We start from the raw sequence: 7882 nt of genomic DNA on the forward strand, positions 1-7882 counted from the left end.
GCTAAGGGGACAGGACGACTTACTGCATCGAGGAGAGGATGGACGGGGCCATGTGGTTCAGCCAGGACACTGAAAATGGGTCATGGATGGGTCTTCCAGCAGGACAATAAACCTTAACATATGGCCAAGACAACACAGGAGGGGCTAAAGAAGAAGCACATTAAGGTGACCTTATCCCATAGAAAATCTGTGGAGGGAGCTGAAGCTACGAGAGGCCAAGCATCAGCCTCAAAATCTTCAGGATTTGGAGAGGATCTTCAGAGAGGAGTGGACCAACATCCTTCCTGAGATGTTCACAAACCTAGGGACCAACTACAAGAAGCATCTGACCTCTGTCTGTCCAACAAGGGTTTCTCCATCAAGTATAAGACACGTTCTGCAAGGGGATCAAATACTTATTTCACACAGTTAAATGCAAATCAATTTGTATCTTTTATATAATGTTAATTTCTGGATTTTCTTTTTGATATTCTCTCACTGTTTATATAAACCTAAAATTACAGACTGGTAATTTCTTTGTAAGTGGGTAAATTTACAAAATCTGCAGGGGATCAAATACTTATTTCCTCCACTGTATATATATGTTTGTGTATTTAATGTGTATAATGACTTCAATTTACTATTTAACCTCTTAAGCACGGCGGTCCCCCCATTGGACCCCTCCCACCTTTTTGTTTTCGAGATAATGTCTCAGGGCTTCTTAACATTTATGAAACTATTAATGTGTAGCACCAGATTAACGGGAAGAATCTCAGCTAACTGAAGATATGAACCATTTTTACCAAAACAAAACACAAGTCTCATAAGAAGCGTCTAAATGACCCCTGAGCGAAAAAATTCTAACTCACTGCGGCACACAATTCAAGATAAAGATACCCTTATTACTTATCGTAGCTGCACATACAATATAGCCTATTAAAGCTGAGACTCCACTGATTATGTAGGTATAGTATCATCACTGAGCGATCCGAACTTGCGACAGGGGAAGCAAACACAGACATCACAACACGTACCTTTACGGAGCTTTTACGGCAGATCGTCTCACCGTAGCTGTCAATTAGGTCAAAAGACGTGTTCAATGGCATTAAAACGAAAAAAAAAAATTCTACAACTGTTGATCCATAGGTTGATAATGTACCTGTGCCTTTTAAAAAATTATTTATAATCCATAATTCCATTTTTTATGTAAAAATCGGAGCGGAAAAGTTAGCTGCTAATGGTAGCCACCAGAGTTATGCAGCTTCCGGTTTTGGTAACGCGTCACTCTCACTCCTTATAGAGTGGCGAAGTCCCTCCCCTTCCGGTTGAGCCCCATGGGACCTTATTTCGGAAAAGTTATGCATTGAAGTCAATGGAGAGAGAAAGATTATCTTTCGATCCCGTTTGAATTGTGCCACAAATTACACATATGATGTTTGTCAATTTAAAAGATAATTTTGCAAGTCAAAAAAAAAAAAATGTGTCGTAAAACTGTGAAGTAACACATTTTTTGTGTGAAGCTCTCAATGAACTACAACTCTGGAATTACACACGTCACCAACACCAAGATGGCCGTCACATTAGCACATTTCACCTCTTTCTTTCAGAATGAGGCGAAAAGTATTAAAAGAGGTGAAAATCACTACAGGTCTGGCCATGTTGAGAGCTGTACATATGAAAAAGGGGAGTTAGTCGGTTCCGTAAGAGCCAGCATGCGGGACCGGCTTTACAAGGTTTCGGTGAGTAACACGAGTGTAATGTGTAACGTTAATGTCAGCTAGCTAACATTAGCTAACAAGGTGCACTCTCGTGTTTTGTTTTAGTTGCTCTTCGGATTGAAGCGGCCAGTTTTATATCGATTATACTGTATGTGTGATCTCCTTTTACATCTCGTTGTGTCCTTTGAGTTTATTTGCTGTGTGAAGATTCAAGGATTTTGGTTATCTTGTCAATTTGTTTGGTTATAGGCACAGCTGTGTGTGACTCCCTCTAGTACACTGGTATGTGTTTTCCTAATGTAGAGAGCGTTGATTTAAGTAATAAACTACACACTGAGTTCATTTCATTTAATTTCAAACCTTTATTTAACCAGATTGGTCCCATTGAGATCATAGATCTCTCTTTCAAGGGAGACCTGCAGCGGTTGCAACACAGTCTCACGGCATTTCGTGTTATAGTCACGAAATTAATCTATTGATTCGTGTTCATTTAAAAAAATACAGATTTAAGTATTCTGACACAGAACGATGTGGCAGATCAGCTCCACAGATGTTGAGTGCCAGTGGAGGAAGCCTGGCACTTCCACACAGCTTCTGGTCTTCCAAGACCCGACCGGACAAAAAGACGTGTTGCAGGCACGAAACATACTACCAATAGAAATACATTGCATTTAAAATCGTTCTGTGTGACACGAAAAAAAGGTGAAAATTGTGTTGGTGAACACGAATCAATAGATTAAATTAATTAACACGAAATGCCGTGAGACTGGGTTGGCATATAGGTTCCACATGAAACATAAAACAATAAAGGACATCATACATTATATTTACAGGATACATTTACAAGTACCCAATAGACATTTACAAGTACCCAGTGTGTGAGTCTAGATCCTGACCATCCTTTTTTTTGGTTTTGATCAAATGTTTTTATTCATACATATTTAGAAAAATACAATGTACAATCACAACCAATACAACACAAATTACAAAAAATACAGAAAAAACTAACAATAACAACAATCAGACAAGAGGACAAAACTATGGAAAATAATACAAATAAACCCTCCCACCCCCAGATCCTGACCATCCTTGTATTATTGCTCATTCAATCTATTATATTATAGCATGCTAACAAATGGTACTTACTTTATTTTTACAGATCTGCATGGGAGACGATGGCGCGATGCAGAGCGCTGTCTGTGATTGTGCACGGGGGATGTATAAATGCAGCCACGCTGCAGCATTGGCAATATTTGCCATGTGGCAGATCAGCTCCACAGATGTTGAGTGCCAGTGGAGGAAGCCTGGCACTTCCAAAGTAGTCCAGCCGGTGTCTCAGCTTTATCAACAGCGAGAGGAGACATACAACCCCCTGGCCAGAGACATCGCCACTGAAGATGTGGACTGGTTCAGGTCTGCACTGAGGGGCACACAGTGTGGCATGGCATGGCTTTTGTCACCTGAGCCAGAGCCGCAGCCTCAACAGGCCATTGTCACCGTGCCGGAGCTGGTGAAGGCGCATGGCGGTCGGGGAATTGAGGCTATTCTTGCCTCAATGCGACTGACAAGAAACCTGCAAGCTGCCATCCAGACAGCCACCGTAGGACAGCGGAAAAATCCTCAGTGGCAGTTACACAGGCGGGGCAGGTTGACAGCCAGCAATTTTGGTGCTGTGCTGCGGTCAGGACTTTCATCCACTCCGAGCCCGTCCCTCATGAAGAGGGTGCTTGGGGGGTACAACCTAGACGGAGTCATGGATGTCAACTGGGGGCTTGTAAACGAGGCCGAAGGGGTGAAGGCTTTTGTGGAGGCCTATCAAGTGACAGTGCTCAAGTCTGGTCTCTTTGTGAGTGAGTCGGGTGTTTTGGGAGCATCACCCGATGGACTTGTGCAGCCATCTGCCCTGCTGGAGGTGAAGTGTCCACACAGCCAGAGGAACAAGACCATCGCGGAGGCAGTCCAGTCACCATCCTTCTATCTCCGTGAGGAGGGTGGGTCTTATGTTCTCAAGGAGAATCACCCATACTGGCACCAGGTCCAAGGACAGCTGCACATCACAGACCGGAGTCTCTGCTACTTTGTTGTGTGGACCACGAAGGAGGCGATCGTCATCCCCATCCCCAAAGACCCTGCATGGCATGGAAATCTCCTCCTCCTGGAGAACTTCTACACCCAGCATATGCTCCCTGTGTTGGCCAGTAGGGAGGAGGACATGTAAATAAACACACACACACACTCTATTGTGGCTGGACGCTGGCTTGTGCCCCACACACACACACACACACACTCTATTTTGGCTGGACGCTGGCTTGTGCCCCACACACACACACACCACACTCTATTGTGGCTGGACGCTGGCTTGTGCCCCACACACACACACACACACGCTATTGTGGCTGGACGCTGGCTTGTGCCCCACACACACACACACACACGCTATTGTGGCTGGACGCTGGCTTGTGCCCCACACACACACACACACACCACACTCTATTGTGGCTGGACGCTGGCTTGTGCCCCACACACACACACCACACTCTATTGTGGCTGGACGCTGGCTTGTGCCCCACACACACACACACACCACACTCTATTGTGGCTGGACGCTGGCTTGTGCCCCACACACACACACACACACACACACACGCTATTGTGGCTGGACGCTGGCTTGTGCCCCACACACACACACACCACACTCTATTGTGGCTGGACGCTGGCTTGTGCCCCACACACACACACACACTCTATTGTGGCTGGATGGGATGTTATGCAGAGTGGAGGAAAACAGGACACAGCAGATTGGGATTGTGGTGGAGACGCTGAGTGGTGATTTATTTGTCCATGTTAACATGGGACATTCTGACCAATAAAAACAACCACATTAACAGACAAAACATAAACATCTCACTCCCAAAACCTACCAAAACGGGTAAATAAACATTTAAATTAACCGATTAGTCACATTAGTCTCCCCCTCCCCCCGGGGATCACAGGCTGAAAGGTTTGGGAACCCCTGGCTTAGTCAACAGTGAGGGTGCTGGCAACTTCATTGATGAGGGGATTTTGCAGGTTCACCAAGGCACAACACAGCTGTACCAGCACATTGGCAGAGTTCCTGAGGTGGGAAGGAATCAGGCCCAGAATCCTGAAATCCTTTATCCTGCCATTTGCCCTCTCCACATGAATGCGGTTCTTTGCGATCTCCCTGGTTGCTCTCACCTCACTCTCTGTGAACTTGCCCTTGTTTAGGAAAGGGGGAATGTTGACAATTACACCCTCAGGCACAATGTCTGAAATCAAAAATCCCTTATCTGCCAAAATAAGGTCGCCAGCCACAAGATGAGTCAGAATGCCAGACTGCTGCACAATGGACTTATCTGACACAGAGCCTGGGAAGAGTGTGCTGCAAAAATGTATGACTCCATTTGGGGCAACAGAGATGAGCACTTTAAAGGAGTGCATCCCTCTGTAAGTGGAGTATGTTAGCTTCGCTTGGTCCATCTGACTTGGGGCGGCCACGTGGATGTCGGTGCAGTCCACAATCATTCTGCAGTTGAAGGCAGAGGAGTGGAAAGAAGCAGGCATGCTGTTCTGTTTTTTTTTACGACTGGGCACAGTAGACATCATCGCTTGGAACAGCAACTTGTGGAGCAGATGGACCATGGTGTTCACCACATTACTCACTGTTGCAGTACTGCAGTGGAACAGCTGTGCAATATGCAGGTGTGGGTAATTTTGGCGAATCTTCATTAAGGCCATGAAGACCTGGTCTATGCCCTCCACTTTCCATCCAGCAAAATAGACAATGGAGCCCTCAAAGCGCTCCACCAACCCCACCACCCTTTTAAACATTGCCATATCAGGAAGCCCTGTTTCCATTCGGATGACATCATCAGGTAAGCCTGCTGCTGAATATTTTGCCATTCCATATGACCTCTTACGATCATCCCCTGCCTGGTCTTCGTAGCGACTGGACTGCAAACCGGAGGGTCCAGGTTCGTCGTCGTCGTCTGTGGACTGCACCCAGGAGCAGGGGCGGACTGGGACTACAAATCAGCCCGGGACTCTCGACCGGCCCACCTCGGTACCGCAAGTAAATACCGCGGGGAAATTGTCGACGGGGGGGGTGCTAGTGACTTATCCGAGCGGCCCACGTCATCCGACCGGCCCACTTCAGTACCGGCCCATCGGGATTCGTCCCGAACGTCCCGATGGCCAGTCCGCCCCTGCCCAGGAGGGTTCGGGGTTGGTGCCTGCAGACTCAGGCCCTTTGCTGTAGCCGTGGTCGGTGGACTGATTTACAGGTAAGCTCACTTTCTTTTTTGTCCACTCAAATAAACATGGCCCTTTCTCTTTTCCATGTGGAAAATGGCAGCTGCATATTCTTGTGTTGTCATCTGGCTCCCTGTCTGCTCGTCTACAATGAGAAAATTATATAATGAATTTCTAATAATAATTTAAACCTGCCAAATAGTCCCCCTATCCATAGTTTTAACAGTCTGCACTCTTCTATTTATCTTGTGAAGCACTTTTAACATTCAGCTTGTGTGTGTTTTGGTTGTCTTTATTTGGTTAACAGGTTCAGTTTAAGTGATAAACAACGCGCAACTTCCAACAGGAGTCATTTGGGGGGGCTCTTGGGAAAAAAGTTGGGAACCCCTGCTGTGGAGGACGTCCTGCCTCTTCCTGTGTCTAAGATGCTGTGTCTCAGTGGCTACACCGACTATGATTGCACATTTTACTTCATCTTATGTATTTCTAAAAATTGTATGGACACCAGGAGCGGACTGGGACTAAAAATCAGCCCGGGAAACTTGACCGGCCGACCGGCCCAACTCGGTACCGCTAGTTAATTGTCAACGGGGGGGGGGGGCGGGTGCTAGTGAATTGTCCGACCGGCCCACTTCGGTACCGGCCCACCGGGAATGCTCCCGGTATTCCCAATGGCCAGTCCGCCCCTGATGGACACGCTATAATAACCCTAATGTTCCATCATGATTATTTGTTACAGAAAATATTCAGAAAGTGTTTCCTCTGGCTGAATGTTCCTGCAGTTCTCCTGTTAAATTTAACACCGAAGTATCATAACTGCTAGAGCTTGATTATGCATGTAAACTTAAGAGCACAGCTGTATGTTGAGTATGTCAACGTTGCTTGGTTCATCTTACTGGGGGGCAGCTACATGGATGTCGGTGCAGTCCACAATCATTTTGCAGTTGAAGGCAGAATGAATTTATTTATGTATGTGCTTATTTATTTATGTGTTTATCCAGAGCGACTTACATTTAACTCATTTCAGGGACAGTCCCCCTGGAGCAAAACGGGGGCAACTAACTAAGTGCCTAAGTCCAGGGCCACCACCAACCCAAAATAAATGTATAAAAAGTACATTTAAATGTTTTTATTTCATATATTGACTGCCATGTAATACCATTTCAACTTCAATGAATGTTGGAAACACAAATATTGGTTGTAGACTCAGAATGAAGCACAACTTCATGTCATACAATTAATTGAGTTTATTTGTAATTGTGTAAAAAATATGAGCATTGATTAGCAAGCAGGACCTGCAGGACCTGCAGGAACAGAGAATGGTGATGGATGGAGCTGGGAAGAGAGAAGAATAAAGAAAACAAATCAACTTTATTATCGGATATTAAACATTTAATTTTCAAAAAAAATTGCTGCTCTTACAGTTTTCAAGTGTGTAAAGATGATTTCACATGACTTATGCAAAATATCACACTCAATACATGTGTATCTATGTGGGGTGCAGCTCTGGGGGGTGCATTGTGCCTTTGATGTATATAAATAATATACCATAACCAAATACGTACAGTGGAAATCAGGTTGCCAGAGCAGTTCAGTCCAGTGTGCATGTTCCTCAAGGTCTCAGCAGAGTTACAGGTGAGGCAAAGAAAAGAAAAGAGAAAAAGGTCAGTAACAACACTTTAAAGTAACAACACTTGAAACACTTAGAATAATTTTCTCTCAGTAATCACTCAACTACTGTCTTGCCAAAAAACAGACTGACTCACCCTCACTATCATCACAATGAAACACGTCCAGAAGAAAGTCATGCAAAGCTGCCTGCCTGCCTGCCTTCGACTCTCCCTGAACTGCCTGGTATTTTTAATGTTCAATGTTAACCATTTGTGCAGAAAGCATGAAGTAGAAAAAAGATC

The sequence above is a fragment of the Trematomus bernacchii genome, unplaced genomic scaffold (assembly GCF_902827165.1).
Source record: "Trematomus bernacchii unplaced genomic scaffold, fTreBer1.1, whole genome shotgun sequence".
NCBI classification, from domain to species: domain Eukaryota; kingdom Metazoa; phylum Chordata; class Actinopteri; order Perciformes; family Nototheniidae; genus Trematomus; species Trematomus bernacchii.